This window comes from Dermacentor albipictus, chromosome 9, assembly GCF_038994185.2.
Source record: "Dermacentor albipictus isolate Rhodes 1998 colony chromosome 9, USDA_Dalb.pri_finalv2, whole genome shotgun sequence".
NCBI classification, from domain to species: domain Eukaryota; kingdom Metazoa; phylum Arthropoda; class Arachnida; order Ixodida; family Ixodidae; genus Dermacentor; species Dermacentor albipictus.
Genome location: NC_091829.1, coordinates 85,371,189 through 85,393,923, shown reverse-complemented (window position 1 = coordinate 85,393,923; position 22,735 = coordinate 85,371,189). Strand labels below are relative to the sequence as shown.

At 46.6% G+C, this 22,735-nt stretch overlaps 1 protein-coding gene across 5 annotated transcripts in view; it reads left to right on the top strand.

The window, feature by feature from the left end:
- LOC139049464 (protein O-linked-mannose beta-1,2-N-acetylglucosaminyltransferase 1-like) overlaps positions 1-22,735 on the top strand; it is a 533,721-nt gene that overhangs the window by 415,932 nt on the left and 95,054 nt on the right. Inside the window, exon 5 of one of the 5 annotated variants that reach the window (XM_070524939.1) lies at positions 4,576-4,703. The exons of the other annotated variants lie outside the window; for them this stretch is intronic. The gene's annotated coding sequence lies outside the window, so the exon portion shown is untranslated. The remainder of the gene's footprint in view (positions 1-4,575; positions 4,704-22,735) is intronic. 5 annotated transcript variants of the gene reach the window in all.

The following is a 22,735-nucleotide window of genomic DNA, read 5'->3' as shown; positions in this document are numbered from 1 at the left end:
CTATAGCACAACAAAGCCAAGAGCGCTGATGGAAATGATAATTAAAACGTGGCATATTGGAGAACGTTTAGTGCGACCTGAGCTGCAAGCTTGTATGCTGCATGTGAAGTGTTTTAGCAACACGTGTTTGGAGGTAGACGGCTGGCTGTATGCTCGCATATTCTTCAAGTGGCTGCAAACGTGCTTTCCAAGTATGCTAGACCTGTAATATTCCATCTTTTTATGTATGACGCTCCTGTAGAGGGTTATCGCATAGAGTCAATAATCTGTAAACTTGGCATAGCTTTCTGAAGGATCGAAAATTCTTAATCCGTTCGACCGGCTGTACGCTTTTTATGCTTTCGAACATGCAAGAAGCGTGCTGAAACAAAATTTCCAATGGACAGAATTAAGTGGCACCTGAAGGGGTTTTTGTAAAGCTACTTCCCCCTGCCCTCTCTCCCCAGCTTAGGGTAGCAAACCGGATGTTCCCCTCTGGTTAATCTTCCTGCCTTTCTCTCTTTCTCCCTCTCCCCCCCCCTCTCTCTCTACTCTGAGCAAACACATTGCAGTGAACGCGCTGTGCGAGTAATATTTTCAAATAGAGAATGCGCTCCAAGATAATCCTTGACGTCAGAATTTATATAACGCCGTAGGAACGCTTCAACTTATCGTGTAATGCATATTTTTGTGCGTTTCAAAAGATGGTTCTTAATGTACGCCAAAAACGTATTGATACTTTCATCTAAGACATAAAATTTGTGCAGTTATTACTTGAAAAGCTCCTCTAAGTGTAATGCAGAATTCCTCGTTTATCGAGGTGGCGCTAAAAAAAAGAAAGGACAGAAAGAGCATGGTGCGAGTGCCTCTTCTTTTTGGGTGGGCTCTGTCTGAACGCTCGTGTTCGATAATCTTAACTGTGCAACACCGAGCGGACAAAGTTTCAACTTCATATAAACAAATGAAGTTCCCGTTGTCCCCGCTCCCCTCCAGCTCCCCTTTGAGCCTGACCTCCTCGGTCATTTCAGCGTGGCGTATGACGTACCTCGGTCGTCATATATACGTCGGACATTAGGAGTACGGCGTTCACCTGCTGGTTGTTCTTGGAGAGTTCGAGGCTCTCGCATTGCAGGAGACGCGATCAGACAAACCGTCGCCAATCGCCTTCCTTCGCGATTTCTCCCGCGCGAATTCCGTCGCGGCAGTAAGTTCTTGCACTGAAGATGACGGGCTCTGCGGGAACGGGAGGGGGGTCGGTCCGAATCACCGTGAATCACCGGGACCGGCTCGCAGGATCGGCGAGGCACAGAGGCTATTCTGCGCACAGCCTTCTCCCACCTTCCTTTTACAGGTGACGTCGGCGGCGATGCCTTCCCCCGAGGTGTCGACCTAGCTGTGACGCCGTCGTGGGCGCCGAATTGCTTCCGGGCTCTTCTCGCGCGAGCGCCGTGTGTGTGTGTGTGTGTTTTATAATAATATCGCAATCACGTCGTCCGACAGGCTGCCATCTCGTGTGTTTCCCACGGTGGACAAAAGTGTGAAAGGAAAATTGCTTCCGCACTGGTGTCCTCCGTTTGTTTCCCGCGGGGGCCATATTGTGTGGAGCTTGACGAATGTCTGGGAGAGCAACGTGTCGCGAATGGCGTGTATTCTTTCCACCGTATGTCCGATGCGCGAAGTTACTACGGAGTTTCAGCTTGTGCTTTTACCAGCCCTTTTCTCTCCACGCTAGTGCAGGGTAGAAATTTGGAAACTCTCATCTGGTTAACCTCCCTGCCTTTCCTCTGTCTCTCTCTGGCTTGTCCGTAAACGTAATACCATTTTCGGAATACCCCGTTACCGGAGAGGTATACGGTAACAAAATAAAGCAACGTAGTGTTACTGTATATGGGCCTATATATTCTCTAAACTAACAAGGCTATAGTAGAGCCATCTTGTGACGCTGTGTTTAACTATGAGAAAACAACGCTAATCCTTCTGTTACTTACCATATACCACTTAACTACTCGTGTAAAGCTTTATTAGTGACATGTATCGTTAACGTGCAGCCCTCTTACGATCTTTCTTCCATGACAACGCTCACGCTAAAAAAAAAATCAAGCTCATTGTAGTTTCGCAAAGCGCCGAAAGATGTCGCCACCAGTTTTGCCTCTGCCTTCCATGGATCCGCTAACTTGGCGCAACTAACGCAATCTGTCTACAATCAGTTGCAAAAGTTTATTGGACAAGGGATCTGTGATAAAGCCGCGATACTTGAAGCCTCGCCTTTATTTAAAGCAAGTTTGACGTCTCGTGACGTACGATTCCGCGTCGGTAGCTCAACGGCTGTAGCATTGAGTTGTCGAGCACAAGGTCGCGCGGTTTCGAGATCGACACTGTTCTGCTGGGGTGCTGACTCCTAAAGCGCTTGAGTATCGTGCATAGGCTGCACGTTACAGAACCCCAGGTGGTGAACGGAGTGCCCAGACTACGGCATACCTCATAATCAGATCGTGGTTTTGATAAGGGAAACACGAGAATTTGATTAGTGTTTAAATTGGTGAAGTTGGATCGTTTGAGGCAGGATACTGCATATATATACATATTTAATTTCTCAGTTATGACAGTAAATTTAATCGAATGTGCGGTGTTCGCATCACTAAAGTGACGGCAGGCTTAAATCCAGTCAAATATATGAAAGAATCAAACTAATCCAAAAGGCAATTTTTTTAATAAAGTCCAGTTACGGCTTCTTCTATCCTGGCCTCCCCTTTTGTTTGTCTCTTGTTGTTTTTCCTCCATCGTTTTCATTATTTCTCCCTCTCTTTCCTTCGTTTAATGAAGAACTCGCCGAAATGCAAATATGACTGAAGCACGAGGTTCTGTCAAAACTTTTCCACATTCATTCGCGTCCATTAAGGTACACTAAAGCGAAAAAAATGACTTCACCTTTATTAGTTAATTATCTTTCTACAATAACAAACAAGAATTACGCAGATACAACGCGCATCCAGGAAAGCTTCACGAAGCGAAGTTTTCGGGAAGCGGTTAATCAAACGCTATGAACTCGCATATTTCATTTCCTGTGCCTTTGGCTTAAAAGAAACCGCGGCGCGCGCACGCATGCGCACTCGTGCACTCGTACTATGTGATGCTACACACGTGCCGATCTGGCGATCGTCTCGAACACCTGTAGTTGGCGTTGGCACGATGTGAGTACATTTGTGGCGTAAGAGTTAGTAAAGCATCGCGCTGCTTTGATGAGAGAGAATGCGGTTCGATCCGCACATAGGGCAGGTAATTAATTTCTTCTTTTTTTTAAAGCGCACGCCGGGTTTTGTGACCGTGGGAGCTGAGGCATTAGAGACCTTTAGCGTGTCCGCTATTCCGGCAAACCGGGGTGGTTTGAGCGGATTACCAGATGGTCGGGGGCGTAAATGTTAGCGGTCGGAGCGGTGGCTCCACCTGGTGGTACAAGGCTCAACCACCTAAACACAGAGCCAATTACCATATTCTTCTTAGCTGGGGTGTAAGTTTTCGACAGCGGCGTAATTGTGAACACAATTACGCCGCTGAATGTCCGCTATTCCGGTTTGCCGGAATAGCGGACACGCTAAAGGTCTCTATTGGCTGTTGCCTCGCCGAGCGGGTCAGCCAATAACAGCGGAGCACGCACCCCACTGGATTTCTTGCAGCACCACCAGATGGCGCACGCCTTTTTTAAAGAACGTGAAGCGGAAAGTCAGAGAGGCTGAAGTAATCTCGTGAGTGGCGGCAGTGGAAAAGAAACCTGCCGTGAGTAACTACTTAAGGGGAAAAAAACGAAATAATGAAAGAAACAATATATGATAACTCATAGGGAAGCTCATTGCTTTTTGAAGCGAGATCGGGATGCCTTACAGAACAAGCACCTATAAAGCGAGATATAAGACGGGAGAAGAAGCATGTGCTTGCTGCGGTAAAGCTAGGGAAACGATGGAGCATGTCTTTATTAGAATGTGAAGATATCTGCCCAGCGGTCGATTTAGGAACCACTGGCCTCCTTGAAACACTTGGGTTCAGCGAGAGCAGGTGGGAAAGTAAACATGTCCGCAATAGAGATTAGTAAGAGGCGATTGGAAGATTGGTGGAAGTGGGGAAACGACAAAAAACGGAGACGTACAAAAACAAAGTTCGCAATAGGAGGTCAGAAACTTTGGTTATGGGAATTCATCGTGTTTTTTCTTTTTATTTTCTTTTTTAACATAGGTAATGTAACATAGGTAACATTAGGCAATAAAATAAGAGCTTGGTAGCGCAACCCACTGCCCCATTCCAAGGGGATGCTCATAACATCCATCCATTCATCCATGTGAGGTATTCGGCAGGTCAGCAGCAGCGGCCAGCCAGCAGCCACGATTAGAAAAGACGCGGGAGGGCTCCCACAAAGAAAAAAAAAAGCCAAAGCTTTGCTTTAAAAAATGCCACGTTTTACCATGAGAAGAGGCATCGTACACTGCAGAGTGATTTGTACCCTTAAGGGCGCTTTACCGTCTACACCTAACTCACACCCTTGCGTTTATAGAAGAGCGAGTTATAGACACATTCGCATCCTTAAGGGTGTATCTCGGTTTACAGTGTATAAGCCAGAAAAGTGGCAGCAACGAAATACCGGTGGCCACGCCTCCATGAAGTTCCCGCACCAGCTCTCCGTGACGTCACAAATTTCGACGACGTCTGCTAAAGCCTGATTTAGTTGTTTACAGGTAAGTTGTTTGTATTGTATTTTAAAGTAGATAAGGATTGAACGTGGTAAGTATCGCGAAATTTATGTGAGCCTAAGCGAAAAAGAAGTTTGTAATTCGTGATGTCCCACTGACGTACCGGCACTGGAGTTACAGCGCGAAAAAAAGAATTGAACTTTGACATCCAATTTTCTAAATCTAGTAAACAACCTAGTATCGCAAAATTAGCGAAAATTGAGTTTTCAGGAAATACTTTACTAGTCTCAACTGATATAGCGTTTCTTTTTAGCATACCTTTAAAATATGCGTTGGCTTCCCAAACGGAAAACGCTCATTTTGAAGTTCCATATAGTTCTCTCTCTCTCGAAAAAAAAAAGACACCGCCGATTACGATGCACCCTAATGGGAAATTTGAGCGCCGCTGTATACCTGTTTTCGTTTCGCGATATATTGAGGCATCGCACCAGTTACCGCACCGACCCACGCTGCGCGGCGCTATATATAGACCGGCCATACCGCTCCCGCATCCCAGCAACTGCAGCTTATACAACCGTAATCATTACCGGGAAACGCTTGCGGAGAAGGCTATGAGCGAAGGCGAGCTTCTGGTTTTTGACGTGTACGCGTACACGTTGCAGCAAGTGACGTGTACACGTTAAAGATGCATTTATATGCCGAACAAAACTGGACTTTTTTTTTCTGAATAGCCATGTCCCGTTCCGAAAGTAATCGAAGATGGCTGCTCGCCCACCGCTCAGGCACTCGCTACTCGCACTTGCCGGTGAGCGTGGAATTATTTCCGTATAACAAACATTTTTGCGTGGCACTAAAACGCTATCGAGCCCTTTCGGCTTGTATACGACATCGCTTTGCCAACTGTTCATGGCTGAGGATCCGTTTTAGCGGCATTCTTCGCCTTTCGTTGCACGCCGCCGCGATTTTCGACTAGTCACCACAACCAAAGTAAGGGGAAGCGGACCAATCGCAGACGCTGGCGCCCCCTTCCTCATCTGGTTATCTATTTTCATTGCTCTGGCTCGGCCCCATCGATACCCTCCCCACTTGAGCGTACACCTCGCCTCTTGTCAGCCTATTAGATAAGTCAAGCCGCTCAGTGTAGGCAATGTTATTCGTTTTGAAAGCAACAAAGGTGACATCCTGTGAATGAGGAGAGCGTTTGATTGGGCTGTTCAGACAACGCTGCGGGTCACCGCCCGATCGATGCTTGCGTCGGCGGTTACCTAAATTTCACGCATTAAATTGCAATAAAAAAAATTCACCGACGATTGCGATACTCCCTAATGCGAAATTCGAGCGCAGCTCTATACGTGTTTTCGTTTCGTGATATATTGGCTGGCGCGGACTACCTGTCGGACAATCGTGCGACACGTTGGAAACGGAGCGAAGTGTGGCGCGTCTGCCTCGCTAATCGGCAGATCGCGAGAGGCAGCGCGTGGATGCGATTCGCAGCAGCCGCCGCAGACAGACATTCGCTCACGCAGCGCTTTATTTCCATACAGACGACGCGCGCTACTCTGGCGCCATATCATAGCCAACGTCGCCGCACAGCCCATCTTGCTCGGCACTGCACTTTTCTTCGCGCGCTTTCGTTCCACCAACGACAAGAGCGGCCCTTCGTCACGGGGAAGTCGTGCCACCAGCGTCAGCAGCAACGCCCAAAGGAGCGCCACATCGAGCGTTACTCGGAGCCGCTCGTTATCGCCCCTTTTACAGGAGCATGCAGTGATCCCCGTCACACATGCTGGTACCGTGGACTGACCTCAGCAACAGAAGCCGCGGACGAGCATAGCCCTCCCCACATCACGGCAACCTTCCCCCCCCCCCCCCCTCTCGGAAACACAGATGAGATCTTACACGCGACTGAGGAGTCATCGCATGCTCAGGCCGTCTCAGACCCTCCGCTCCTCCTTCACTTTCCCCATCATGGTTCACCTGCACCCTCCTCCAGCGCTTTCCTCCTCCTCTCTTCGCCATGGCCTTTCATCTACGGCTGCGCTCCGCGATCGCTTTCATTCTTCGCGCTAGTTCCCTCGGTTACGCCGACGCCACCGATAATCGCCGCAGGAACGGGCTATTCAGGGCTGCGCCTCTAAAACAAGCTGCAATAGTTTTACGTGATAGGGTCTCAAGGTGCAGTACGCTCGAAACCATTCGAAAATAAACGGATATCGTGTTATGCAAACACAAAATAAGCTTTAAGTAAAAGCTAGTTCAAGAAGAAAAAGGAAAGGCGGCGGTTTCTGTGGCGGTCTACGACCCTCGGCGCAAGGGTCAAGGCACACTTGCACTTTTAGTGACGTCATACGTCAGCCGAAGCTGCGCCGAAAAAAAAAAAGAGCTTCGGTGCATGACGCCCTTCGCATCGTCAGTCTGTCGTGCATGCAACAGTGCGTGGCGTTGTGCGGAGTTTCCGCCGCCCGCGCCGCCTCGGCCATCAGCGTAGACGCAGTTCCTCGCGAGTGTCGTAATACGGTGTCGCCGCGAGTCGCGCCTATCGCTTTTCTCTTTCTTATTCGACCTTAATGCCACTTTAAAGCCCCGACGAGTGGCTTGAGCCGCAAAGTCATCAGTCGTTTAGTGCCTGGAAGAATGCTTGGCCGTTCACTCTCGACGACTGTGTACGCCTTTGAGGCTTTTGTTAAATTTGAGGTGATCGTCGGTCCACTCCTCGTTGGTTTCTCGTTTGTTCGTTTCTTTTTTTAGCTGACGCCGTCTATCGTGTTTAACTCTACTCCGACCGGTTTTCTATAGCTGCGGTGTGTGTGTGTGTGTGTGTGTGTGTGTGTGTGCGTGTGTGTGTGTGTGTGTGTGTGTGTGTGTGTGTGTGTGTGTGTGTGTGTGTGTGTGCGCATGCGTGCGCAGACAACGATAATTATCGCTGGCGACGTCACTCTCGCTGTACGAGTGCATCTGAATGCCCAGTCGGGCGTGATCGATCGATTAATTCGTGGAGTTTTGCCTCCCGAAGCAACACATGGCGCTGTATGTGAGAGGCGCCGTGCAGGATGGCTCAGGATTAACTTTGACCAGCTGGGATTCCTTCAAACGAGCACGTAAATCCAAGTGCACGAGCGTTCTTGCCTTCCGCCGCGGTCTGGAGTCGAACCGGCGACATCGAGCTCGGCAGCAGAACGCCATAGCCGCAGCGGCGGGTTGAGTTGAAAGTGAAACGGAATGAATAATAATAATAAGAAGAAGAAGAACAAGAAGAACACTTGGAAGACAAAGGCATAGGCCGCGAGGGACGAACAGGAGGAATAGGTCGATGTCAGCGGGCCGATGCTCAAAAGTTGCCGGTTAAATTATGCACGAGCACGCCCGTCGTTACGGGGGGAGTGCGCGTCTTCGGCGAGCCCGGCATGCATCGCCTCCGGGTCACGAGACCTCTTTTGTTAAGCACCCACAGAGAGAAGAAGCGAGCGGGCAGCGCACTGCCGCAGCGACCCAGTGATCCGGGGCGCCGTTCGTGCGTGCTTGAAAAAAAAAAAAAAAAAAGAACGGGGCCACGACGGCGTGCATGGGCCGGCCGGTCGGCCCAGAGCTCTGTTCGGCTGTACGTGCCGCACGCCTTTTGACCCCCTCGGGTCTCGCTTTCCTTTCTTCGTTTCCCTTTTCTTTCTGTTTTCGTTTTGTTTTCTTCCGCAGGACGGACAGCATGCCTGCGCGTGAAAAGCGTCGGGAACTGGTTGCGCCGCGGACGTCCGCGTAACGAATGATTCGCCCCCTTGAGGGGGAGGAGGGACGAAACCGTCGGTTTGCTCGCTTCGCTTGTTTCGCTTCCTTGTTTGCCGCCCGCCCCCAATCTCGGCCCATCATCGCCTCGCTGTTTTTGTCTTCTGGTTTTGTTCGTCGACGATATCGTCCCGTCGTGTACGCCGCGATGACTTATTTGCTGCGTACACACGCCCCCCCCTTTCTCCTGACCCGCTCTCTCTCCTCCCCGGACCTCTTACTACACCTTCTTCACTTCCCTTTCAATCGCCTCCTCGTGTCCCTACGGCCGACGCATGTTCGAACGATGTCCTCGTTTCTGTTTTGCGCGCGGTGTTCGTTGTCCTCGCGAGCCGCTTTGCCCTGGGGGGTCGCGCGATGGTCAGCTTCCCCTTGACCAAACACTTTCCGGCCGACCCTCACTTCGGCGGGCCGCGCCGGCAGCCCTGTCTCTGTTTATGCCCGAGGAGCGGTTGACTTCCCGCCTTATGCCTGTTTCACATGATGCGATTTTCGTCGCACCGGAAGTGCGATTTCCGTCGTTTGCGATGAAAATCGCAGTCGCAGTGCCGACCCCCCGATTTTCGGCTGCGACCAACCGGTTGGTCGCACAGTCGCACCGTCGCACCGATCGCTGCGATTTTCCGTCGAAATTGCGCGGAGAGCTGCCAAAGGAGCTATTTCGCTGGTTTGTCATATGGGTTTGTTTTGGAAAATGGCGTCCCGATCGACAAGTGCAATACGCGGAGACGTGGATCGTCGAATTCGGTACGTACGCGAAGGGAGAATAAAAAACTTGTACCGCAGATTGCATTCTCCGATTTCTATGCGTTTGTTGACACTCTGCACAGCAAATGAAGTGCATTTTCACGTTTGCTTCGTACGCCTTTGCGAGTTGTCAGTGCTAGGAGGTGTTCGATCCCCAGCAGACGACGAGGTCGCTACAATGTTTTGAGTAGCATGCAAAAATCGCGCTTACGGAGCAGCTTGAATTATTTCAACCTCGTCAAGGGCAAATGACAAGACAGCAAAGTACCCGAAGTTTCAACGTTGCGCTGAACGCGGTACCGTTCAGTTGCATTTTCTTGTTGGTTTTCAAGCACGAATTTCCCGATGCATCTTGAAAGCTTATCTTGCCTCTTATTAAATCTGACAGAGCAAAAGTGTAGGCTATCGTAATGAATTTGCTACGATAGCATTAAATCCGTGGCTTGAATAAAATATTACATGCACGTTTGGTTGCACCTCTTCGCTGGAGAATTTTTTTTTTCTTGCACAGAAACCAATAAACATTGACTATGTTGCGGACTTTGTATCCTTACTGCATCTGTATGAACACTTGCTCTGCAAGGTAACTAACTGCACAGCTAGTAGATTAAGTAAATACAGTGACAACGTACCCTCCTGCACAATTATGTAGAACTCGTGCAACAATGCGAAAAGCAGGCAAACGCCCTGTTCTTGTGTGGATAAAACAGTATAAAACGACACGCTGAAGAAAAAGTAAATCTAAACTGTGCAGTGAAGTCAGCCAGTACAAGCAGTTCTTGCACGTTCACAGCTGATCAAGTGTGCAGAAACATTCATGCCTTACATGTTTCTAGTAAGTTTCTAATAAGTTTGTGATCACATATATTAGTGTGTAAACCCATATAACGATATCCGCTGCGATTACTATCTTTGTAAGTAATGAAATACCATGCTACTTGCAAGAACATATATCACCTGAGGATTTTAGAACAAATTTCTGCATTTCAACTATACACAATATGTGGTTTATTCAATAAAAGAACACAAACTGGGCTTTTTTCCAATGACAAACTTATTCCAAACTTTACTTACATACAGGCAAGAAAAAAAATTATAGACAGAAATATTGTTCTTCAATTTGTTCACCTGCCACTGTGGCTATAGCATTCTGCTGCTAACACAAGGCGAGGGATTGATTTGCCAGCCATGGAAGTCGCATTTCGATGGGAGTCATAGGTGCGAAAAAAAGCTCTTGCACTTAGATTTAGTTCATCACCTTTTATTGAACCCTTACACTTCAAAATGCTATTGCACGGGGGGCATGCTTATGCAAAATCTAACACCAATAGAAAGCAAAGCGCAGAATTGTAAAACAACCATCTTTCGTGATAATTCAAGTGTGTAAATATTCATTGCATCAATATGTATTGTTCAACAGCACTGCACAAGTAAGCATGATCAGGTATAGCAAGTACTCTGTCAAGAAGCTGGTTATACAGATGTATAAATGTCAAGGCATGAATGCTCATACTACGTCGCACACATAGCACAAAGAAAACCTTTTTCAAGAGTTGTCCCTTCTGGTAGATATGAGTGGGCCATAAGCAGCAGAAACTTTATTGCAGGACATTGTGTAATACCGCTTATGAAAAAATGAACAGAGTGAAGAGGCTTTTAACCCTTTATTGACGAGTGTTGCCTACAGGCAACACACCAAAAAAGAATTTTTTTCTTGTCGAGTTTAAGTATCGAGTACGAAGTTTCTAGCTAAATGTCTTCGGCCAACACTGAATGACAAGCAGCAAGCGTTGTTGGTTGTCAATTTGTTGGTTTAGAGCAGGAACACTGGACGAGGAAGAAGAAGTTTGGCACGTGACTCACTGTCTTGTGCAAGCAAGTTCAGAGGAGACAGGCCAATGCAACATATGCAGCTGCATTGGTGTCGCACATCTGATGTAAAGCAAATGAAATGGGCACCTCTGGTTCACATATGATAAGAGCTGTCTATACAAATGGAAAATAAAGCTAGGTGGCTTCAATGGGGTGAAGCCCACTTCCAGTTTCCTGCCTGGGGTTTTCCCTCTATTGCTGAAAAATTTCTGCAAAATATTTTTTTTGTTGATTATGCTTACTCTTGACGTGTTTTGCATATTTAGATAGAACAATAAACATGTTTTCTCGGTATTTATATGTCTCGTCATTAAAGGGTTAACAGCAGTACCTCATGCTGCTCTAATAAGAGGAACGATGTGCAAAAACATTTCTGGTAGAACACTTAAACTAACTTTCTGAAAGACAGAAAATTCCAGGTGAGAGTTGGAGGTACGTTTAGCCCACACACACCAACAACACGGGCATACTACAAGAAACACTACAGCCTATGGTATATTACAGTCTGTGGGAAAGCTATCTTATACAGAAATCAAAAATGATGCAACAAGCCCTCGACAACACTGCAGACTTTCTTGGCTAGTCTGGCCTCTCGCTTTCTGATTAGTCGGCTCATATCGACGTCAGAAAAAAAGAAAGACTAGAATCAAGAACTACCCCAGATTGCACATAGTGATCCACATAGCTGGACAAATATGCCCGCAAGTCAACATCCACAAATCCTCAGCTAGTGTAAGCCCATGACGGCAGAGCCAGCATGTGGGTGAAACAATTATGCAATGCCTGGACGCAACTTCCACACCTGGTGAAAAGAATAATCTCGAAATAACGGGGGTGGGCGAGCGGATACTATAGAAAATCGCAGATGCTGTGCTTGTGTCCAAGGTGTGGTACGGTATGAATTACCAACAGCACACAAAAAAGACAACTCATCGAATACAGGCATCGGGTAGTAATAACAGGTCTTTCCAACTGTACCATGCTTGAAGACCTCTATGAGAAAGAGCTAACGAACAAGCACCTAGACAGAGTAGAGTTGCAGCCTGCAGCACAAATTCTTTGTCTCAAGAGCTCAGAACCTCGTCCCAAGATACTATGCCAGTTAGCATATGAGATGCAAACACCCCTCCCTTCAGAAAGGCAACCTCGGGAGTACGTGAAGTTGAAACACAACAGGCCCATACCGTGAAATATGGGGACAAACAATTAGGCCAGGAGATTATATGCAGCTGCCAAACAAACACAGGAGGTTGCTAATCACGAAGATGCAAGCAAACATAAGGCACATATAGTACACTGATCTGGCAATAGCAGTGTAGCAGTAGTATGACACTACATAAAACTAAACCCCATATAAGTGAGTACCATTTTAGGTCATCTTACACCTAGAAAAGCTGAACGGAAAGCAATCAAAGCAGCACTTGTAATGCAGATTACACCCTGCACAACACCCTGCATGGATTCACAAGAAACTGTCTGGGCCTGCACATCACACAAGATTGTCAGGAAAATCAAGAGATTAACACGCGACTTGCCAGCACATGGCCAGAAATTAAATTACAGGATACATAGCCATGCAGTTATTCCAGGACACAAGCGGGCTTATAAGCCTGACATAATAACTGAAAACTAGATGAGTTTGTGTGTATTCATTATTAACTAAAGTGCAACAGATAGACAACACACAAGAACGAAGCGCTCTGTGTGTTCACTTCGTTCCTGTCCATTGCATTTCTGTTGCAGTATAGTTAATGAATTCATAAGGCTGCACAAGAGAAGAATGATACCTATGCCCAAGGGCCCGATCTCGCATCCAAATCCACACGTGTGCACACATACACACACAAATGTTGCAAGAGTGCATAGCATGGAGCAGTATCAACAGGATGACACTAGATATGGATGAGGACTAACTTTCAACTGAGGTTCATTTGTAAAAATGTGGCGAGTTGTAAAAGGGCGATGAGCAAAACGAGAACAAGGTGAAAGCAGGAGCCAATGTTTCGACAAGTGGACTTGTCTTCTTCAAAGTCCACGTGTGGAAACGTTGGCTCCTACTTTCACCTTGTTATCATGTTGCTCATCGTCTTGAATTTCCATCTCCTGCCTTCCCCGAATTTTCCCCAGAAAAAGAAAGACATCATTGAAGGATAGATAAAAATTGGTGCTTGATGCAGCCAAACATAAATAAATATGCTACAGAAAGAAAATAGAGAAAAATTCCAAGTGCAGGAAAAAATAATTAGAATTGCCAATCCTGCATGCCAGCACCTTTCAAGAAACACTGTTGTTATTCCAATAGACAGACTGACAGTTTGCTTATGCAATGCAAGCACATTCTTCCAGTTCCATGCCATTGGGGAAAAAATGAGTTTCCTGGAAGGTAGCCACTTGCACACTTGGTCATCACTGTTTTTTTTCCCTGGACTTGTATATCTATACGTATTTTCCCCCTTTCCTGCTTTTATGTTTGGTTTCATCAAGCACTAGTCTTTATCAGGTTTTATTGCTGCACTACTTTGTGGTAACCTTTATAGATCACTGCACTTTCACAATAAACCTTTTAATTAGAAGTTAGCATACCCTGTTCTTATTGCTTCACACTGTAAATTCTTGCTACATTGGCCAAATAAAAGATTTTATAAGGTATCATGAGGGCTATTAAACTGACTTGCTGCAGTCTAAAAAAAAAAAAACGAATAGCCTGGCTGCAAATGGCACCAAAGAACACATAGGACAAACAAGAAAACCGTGATGATCTAACAATCAAAAGTTTAATGTACACACCGAGTAAATGCTCGCTGACAAGCAATAGACTGAACATACACAAAAAGGAGAAGCAAAAATTCATGTGCATTTCCTGACGGGAAATGCATCCATTTTTAGCGGGGGCCGTGATGTCAAGATTAACCCAGCATTTTTAGATCTACAGCTTCCGTAATTTCTCTAGGCAGCCGATCTGCACAGAATGCTAGCTTCTTCCTCTACGATGCACGCTCAGATGTGGAGAGTGCATTGTAGAGGAAGAAGCTAGCATTCTGTGGAGATCGGCTGCCTAGAGAAATTATGGATGCTGTAGATGCAAATACACTGGGAGAATCTTGTGTCAGCATGGCCGCTGTTACACTTTCAGAGATGGATGCGTTTCCTGTTGGGATCTGTATGGACACGCATCAGATCTTGCTTCTGCTTTTTGTGTAAATTCGATTAATTGCTTGTCGACCAGCATTTACTCGGCATGGTCAATAAACTTTCATTTGTTAGAACACCTCATGAGATTATCTTGGTATCTAGCAGAAAGGTGTTCATTCTTTTTAGAGTGAGGCTGTATATGCCTAGGCGAAACACTCATGGTCCGATCACAAGAACCCTAGCGTAGGGGTATGAGCCATTGTTTCGGGGGTTGTGAGCCATTGTTCGTCTTACATGAGGGACGGAGACATTTCCTGTTGGGTAGACATAGAAATTGCTTATGCATTTAACACATAAACATTTATCTACGCATTATTCCAAGGAAGGGACACAGAGTGGGACGGGGTTAAGACAAGATCATGATGTCATAATTATCTTGCAGCAAAGGTGTGGCGGGCCAATGGCTACACCGATAGTGACGTCATTTCTCTCTAGCAGCAGAGCGCGCGTGCAGAAGTCTCTCTCAGACTTCCCTATAGGTTCAAAAATGTGTCCCTGTATTTAATTAAATGAAATGTGCAGCCCCGGTGTGTCACTTGGCAACTACAGTGCATAACTGAGTCATAAACATTATGATTAACGCATTACAAAACACAAATGCGTAACATAATTCAGAAAGACTTCGACGGACCACCTGGATTAACACAATGAACCGCTGCTCATTGCACTTTCGAAGATGGTGATCTTGCAAAGTGCAATGTGCGGCATTCCAAATAAACAATGTGATAAACCCAAGCCAAACATGTGCATAACCTCATTAAGAAACACAGACATAACCAATAATATAGAAAGACTTTAATAAGCCATTGGAATTAACCCAGTGATAAAAACCGGGGCTGCACATTTCAGCTTCGCTGGTTTACCGTCTGTACAGGGTGCATGGGCAGTAACTTTTTCTGTTATTGTTTGTTAAGTATTGTATAATATGCCAGTAAAACACGTTGGGCTAGTTGGTGCAATGTAGTGGTACTGCTTTTTTTTGCTGTTTTTTTTCTTAATGTTGTGCCCTTCTTCCTTTTGTAACAACTTTTTTATTCCCCCTTGCATAATACTCCAACCTTGCAGCCTGCGAGGTATATAAATAAATAAGTACATAAGCACGTCATTCATTCATCTGCATACACCTCGCACCATTCCTTGCTCAACAAACGTCACTGTGTTGATGTCTCGCAGCGTGCATCTACATTAACTGCCGTTAGCGTTTCGGTATGGTTTGTGAATAGTGTAATGCATAAAGATTACATGACATTAAGGTTGTGACCTATGCGGTGCATAAGCAAACCTTGCAAAAGATGACAAGTTGGATTGTTGAAAATAAGACAAATGGTATATATCGCAGTTGCTTTAACAGCATTTAATTGACCACTTGACAAAAACTTCACTTCGCATAGATTCCAACACGTACACTGAATCTGCAGTTTTCTTTTTTGCTTATTAATGCAGTCGTTACTGCATGGCCACATTGTAGATTTGAAAACAAAGTGAAATAAATTTGTTTCTTGCAATATAACAATATGTGTAGATCACTGCGATTGTAACCCCAAAACTTAATACAAACATACACACTATAGGACGCAGACAAATGTTCAGGACAAATTTCAGAATGTTTGCATTCTGATACATATGAAAGTGAACGGTTTCATTCCATGGCTGTCAATGAGAGGGAGAGAGAAAACTTAAAAGTGTTCGTGGAACAAAAACGCACTGATAAGCTTAGACATATAGTCATTGCTTAACACTTTCGAAATGAATAATTATAGCTTGCTATCGACATTGAAGCAGCCATTCGACAGCAAGAAAAGGAATCAGTTTTTCCAGCTCTGAACATTGAATTGCAGGAAATGCAAGCAGGCATAAAATTCTGACAATATAATGTATAGGAATACCAAATTGGAATAAACATTGAGGCTTGCATTTGTACTTTCACTGGCTGAGCAATCTAGTTTGAAATGACTCCCATAAGCATGTCGTAACAATGTTGATCTAATATAGGTTAAATGCATGACTAGCTTAAGAAATCTGGACGATTGCTATAAATTACAGTGAAGAAACTATAATATCTAATAACATTAATAATATAATAATATTTATTTCCACAAAACAGGCTAACCGTGAGAGGCGTGCGAGGCTGAGCAGAAAGCTGAAAAATTCTACGGCAAGTGCGCCTGCCGTGGGCCTACGATCCTGCATTATGAATAGCGCGTATTGATATGGTCTTCTTGTTAGAAGTTCCGAGTATACTACCAGCGCGAGACACGGGACAACAAAGTGGACGAGAAGCGTGTCTTTTAGAATGCTATGTTACAACGTACAGGTTTCTACAAAAGTGACGGTAACTGCTCCAAACATTTGATGCGTCGGCTTTTGCGCCTTTAGAAATATTGAGAGGGGGCTCCCATATATATATTCGCAGCGCAAGCACGGCGATGGACGAACCAGGCTAGCGCTAAGGTTGAATTTCACAACACAATTTTCATTCCACGTCGTAATCACACAGATCGTTTGAGGCTTCGTTCAGGGGCACACGCGGGCGTTCGGGTTGGTGCTTCTTGTTGCGTTTGGCGTAAGAATATGGCTAGGAGCAGGCACCACATATGCGCAATGACAGGCAATATACACGCATCATTTCTCTAGACGCTGACGCCGAGCACGGGTAGCGCGAGGATCTTGTTGGGCTGACACGACAACTTCGTGGCATCCGAATTCCGAATACTGCATATACGGTGAGTGTAGCTATATGAACTTGTCGATAGGTCATCTTGCAGATTGTTGTCGCACAGGCAGAACAAAACGGTCATAGAAGGTAGATAAGGCAACACACACCGCTGAACCACCTACGAACAGCTGTTTACGTGCGCGATGTCGCACTGAACTACAGAAACCGCCGTCGCGCACCCCAAGACAAATCTTAACTAACGTTTTTAAATGAGTAAACGTACATATTATTTGCTTATAATCAAAAGAAGTCAATAATATTATAGTTTAAACGTTTTATTCACTACAATAAATGAATTATGCAGCGTGTGCCACGAAACCTGGCACTAAGCAACCCTGGGCGTCGCACCAGTCGCATTGTTAAAATCGCAATCATGTGAAATGAGCCCTCTAAAAATCGCATTGCGACGCGTGCGACAGCACCGATTTTCGTCGTTGCAGTCGCATCATGTGAAACAGGCTTTACTTTGTGAGACGCGTGGGTCGCGTGGCAGTGCGTCAGAGCTCGGGTCGTAGCGCGCCCCAGCGCAGGACACGAGAGAGATGACGCGCTGGCACGCACGTACACACAGCGCCGTGGCGGTGTTGGTGGCGCTATACTACGCCTAAGCTACGTAGTATGACGTTATAACCTTAAACGGACGCAACCCTATAGTTTTCTGGAGCCCCGTTCGACCGACACGCCGTGGTGCCCCGCGGTGTCGTTCGCCCGAAAGCAACCCGTTCGGTCCTGAGCACGCCGCTTCACTGGTCGCCGTTCGATGGTTGTCTGCGCTTCCGTAAGATGTACACACGACAACAGCCGAAGAAGAGCTGCGTACATATAGTTTCCTACAGAAAAGAAAAAGAAAGAAAAAAGCTGCACGGAAATCAGACGCTGTGGTGGCCTACGGGAGCCGAGATGGGAATCGGGGGTACAGTATATAAAGTATTCGCGGATTCGCCAAAACTCGGTCCTTCTGGCTTCGAACGACTTTGTGCCCTTTCTTGCAAGTCGGGGGAATGATCAGCGGACTGTTGCACTCACATGCACACACACACACTCACACAGACACGAATATTAGAATATTCCCATGGGAGCTGCATGGTGGTAACACCAGAGTTCTTTCTAGTATTTTGCTTGGACATTCTATTGTCAGCCGTGCGTGATACGCGTTTCCCAATTAGCAGTTAAAGAGCATTTACACTCTGGCAACGTTCCTGCGCATAGCTACGCACTAGACATATTGAGAAAGTTATGGATGTATAAGGTCCGTTTTTTTTACCCCATGGCTAACGTCCTTACCTTCTCAAGGGGCAAGGAGGAAGTGGTGATAAGGACAAATGAAGTGTTGTTTCTCTTTTTTTTTAGCTCTTTCTTTTGGCGGTCATTTTTCGGCAAGAAAATATGGTGACAGCTGCGGCAGATGACACGAAATCAATGCACGAAATAAGTTTACCTTTAAGAGGTACCGCTGTGAAGCTTTCGTGTCGGATATTTAGATGCCTACCAGGTGGTCATAATTAATACACAGATTTCAAGTGTATACGGTTTTCTCATCACAGGCGTAGGTTTAAGCAATTTGAGCTCAATGTCGTGCAGAATAAAACGCTTTTCTTTTTTTTTTACTGCCATAACGGCAATGACGTTAGCCATGAAACGTGCCGACACCATTAAATGAACTGAAGTGAAATGAACTGAAATGAAGGTTGAGCTAGATTGCTAATAACTGATTCGTCATTCGTAGCGAGAACAGAGCGAGCAAATAAATGGAAAATCGCAGTGGCACTGTCTATTCTGGATACTGCGGTTGTTCTCATGTGACGTCAGCACCGACTAATTTATACAGAGAGCGGCAGAGCGGGAGGTCACGGTGGGAGAGAGGGGGGTGGTTACGTCAACTCGTCCGTTTCGACGCGGGCGATTCAAATTGCGGAGGAGCAGCAGCGGAACCTTCGATGGCTGTTCTCTATACGCAACAATCGTATATTGGTACATCGAAAACGATTATAGGGGCTCTACAAGAATACATTCTATCGATCTATCGATACGTGCCCGTGTTTGACAGGAAACCGGAGGCATTCGGTTCTTGGCGACGCCGCGATCGGTGTATATAGTCGCATCGGGAGGAACGCCGTCGTTCTACATAAGTCGATGCGCGGCTCGAAACGAGGCCACAAAAGTTATCCAGTCACGCGTGCATACGTTCGCGCGTCCTTTTAATAGCGCCGGCCGCCAATCGTGCTGCGAGAGTCGAGACGGCTCGCCTGTATACGTACCACACGCAACGGCCATCCGGCCGCCGAAACGGAACCGGGTCCGTCGAGTCACGGCGCGGTCCCGCCCCGGGCCGCCACCTCTGACCGGGGGTCGAACTGCAGTGCACGCGCGTGTTGGCGAAAGCGGGCCTAAATATTTCACGTGGGCCGCCGGTGGCCTCCTCTTATCGACGTATCTCTGTGCGCTACCTGTCGACTCTTTTCTGCGGCAGCTGTGCCGATAGACTTTCGTATGTATAGCGTATTCGTATGTATACTCGTATGTATTCGTATGTATTCGTATAGCGTATTCGTATATGTATTCGTATGTATAGCGTATGTATAGTATGCATGTATATCCCATATTTCTCCAACAGCCCCGGTCATGTAATAATTGTGGTTTGCAGGGACGGCATGACCACAATTAGTACATGACCGGGGTTGTTGGAGAAATATGGGAGAGGCCTTTGCCCTGCAGTGGGCGTAACCAGGCTGCTGCTGCTGCTGCTGCTGCTGCTGCTGCTGCTGCTGCTGCTGCTGCTGCTGCTGATGATGATGATGATGTATAGCGTTCCGTGGTTAACGGGGACAGAACGGAAACGCCAGCCGGGCTGTGGTTGGCCGGCTGACGTTTAGATGAAAGGACTCGCGTTTTTGTTTGTTTGTTTGTTTTTGCCACGGCGAAGTCGCGTCTTTTCGTCGAAACGTCGGCTCTATGCGACATTCGTTGTTTGACCGCCGTTAGCCCTTGTATAGTGTCCATCGTGTCGTATGTACTGCGCGGTTCCGACACCTCGAAATTCTCATTTAAGCGCGAGTGTTTCGCCGCGTAGCCCGGAGTAGCGCTATTTGTACGTTTGAGCCAATTTTCGGTTGTGGATAGTTCGGTAAACCAAGTAAATACTATACTAATTAAGTTAGTAATAACTGAAACAACATTTCATTATTGTGCTTGTTTTCGTATACAAATGGACTCTCCGTTGCCAGAAATAAAGGTGAATAAGTAGCTTCAACTTTTCTCTGTCTGTAACTGTGCTTGGGCATTGCGCAGGGTAAATCACCTAAAATTTAATTCTGGGATTTTGCGCGCCAAAACCGCGATTCGATTACGAGGCATGCCGTAGCGGGGGCTGCGGATTAAAATTTGACCACGTGGGCTTAATTTTGAGCACGTGACCATGTGCCGTGCACCCAATGCACGGCACATGGCCGGGCGTTCTTGCATTTATCTTTCTTGCCCCCTTGCAGGAAAGATAGACAAGTGCACGTGCCACCGTACGCAAAACAAAGATGACGCAGACTTAGAGGAGTCAGTGAACGCTAATTTGGAATGCGCGGACGTTCTCGTATCCCGCCATGCTGTCCAGTGCGCCATCTTGTCAGCTCCGATCGGCCCACTGGACTGCTAGAATTTCTGTGGTCGACTCAAAACACTGGCATAACGGGATTCGACAGTGTCTAGACTAGCACCCCTGGACTGAAGTTTTCCTTCTTCAGCGTCGTAGTCATCATCTTCTCTCTCAAGAGAGAGAGAGAGAAAGAGGAAATTACGACAGATTTCACACCAATTTAGTGCAGGTTTTATAATATTGAGCAATCTATCGCCGTGAGTGATTGGAGTTCTCAGCGTTTTTCGATATTTCTTCGTAACAAATCTCCGTCTGACTTCAATTTCACCGCCGCAGGCATGCGCACGCTGCCTTCATCTCTCCTTTCATTTACGAGTCGTGCTCGCTCATGAAGGCAAGAATCCATGGAAAAGAAGGGAGCGGTGTTCCTCAGCTTCTTTGTGCACCGAACAAAAGCAGGCGTCGGACAAAGGCAGGCGAACTTCTCACTCTAGAAGCTTCGCGGCTTCCTCACACTTTCGTGCGCCACCATAATACAGGTGACAGCGAGAGTTCTCTCTCTCTCTCTCTCATTTTTTTTTCTTGTTTTGAAAGCTCTGCATTTCGTGTTTCCCGTTTATTCCGCTGCTCTTATACTTCAAACCGTTCCGTAGAAATGCTGAACCCCTGCGTGCAGTTTTCAGCACGAGCTAACCAGTGCTGCGCGACCGTAGGGAAATTATCCTACGTATATGTGACTCGTGATTCTTTTTGCTCGTGCGGTAGCGTTGCAGGGAATTCGACCTGCCATACGTCCAGGTGTGGTCCAAGTTCACAGTAGGAGTGTTTCGTCTTGCGTTGCAAGGCGAATCGGTCGATCGCTCGCTCACTCACTCACTCACTCACTCACTCACTCACTCACTCACTCACTCACTCACTCACTCACTCACTCACTCACTCACTCACTCACTCAATCAATCAATCAATCAATCAATCAATCAATCAATCGCAGCCACAGGCTCTGCCTTATCCTAAGTGTTCCTCTACGTGGCACGCACGTGTCCGTATACAGAGCGCGCTGGCTGCACCCGCAGCGTCGCTTTTGCATGCGGCGCCATCTGTCGTGACGCTCGTGCGCACGTATGCGTGCATGTTCGTCGGCACGGACTTTGGGGCTTGGGCTCTGACGCGTAAGAATATCGCGGTCTGATTACGAAGCGCACCGGATTTTTTTTTTTTTTTGCCAGTCGAAGATCTTTAACGTGCACCTAAATTTAAGCACGTACACGAGCGGTTCTTGCATTTCGCCCCCCATCAAAAATGCTTCTCATGTGGTCGGCACCGAACTGGAGACCTTGGAACGCCATGCCCACTGGGCTACCGCGACGGTCGATTATTCAAAAAAGATAATAGAAAAAAAAAATAAAGAAAAGAACCTGCTAGGGCTGATAGGAACAAAATGGTGCGGAAACGCGAAATTATATGTTAATGTAAAGCTATAACTGCATTGAATAAAAAAATGAAGTCGGGATTTTAAGAGTGCGCGCGCACGCACGCAAAGATGTAAATTTTGCAGGGTGACCGGTTCTTCAGAGGTAATCCGAGACGGTGGAGCTAACGCCCCTGTGACTTGAATTCAGACTGCGAAATAACAGGGAACAGAAAGCGCGTCGCCACGCTGAAAAATAATCTACAACTTTAAAAGTGAATAAGGACGTAGATTATTTCACGGTGCACCAGCTTAAGGCACTTTTATTTTTGCCTAATTAGGCAGGGGGCGAGGGCGGCGGGCAGAGCTTTGCCTGTTGTTCCATATAAGCGGCTGGTGGAGAGCGAACCGCAATCGATGCAGATTTCTTTCGCCCCAATTAGATGTATGCGCATAGTTTTGTACGCGTGCTTGAACGAGATATATGTCACGAGAGATATGGAAGCAGCTGACTTTTACTTTTCTTCCTGCCGTGATGCTTCCCTGACAAAGTCTGCCTGTCCTGACGAGACTTTAATCAATGCCTAGCGCGCATTGAGTGGCGTCGCTCTCTTAATAAAGGGTACATACCACTGGCTTGACATTTCCGACTCGTCTTTCTTTCTTTCTTTCTTTCTTTCTTTCTCTCTTTCTTTCTTTCTTTCTTTCTTTCCTTAAAGGAAAGTCCAATGAAGTTTCTTGGCGCATGAAACATAGACAAGCCCTGTGAACAGAAGAGA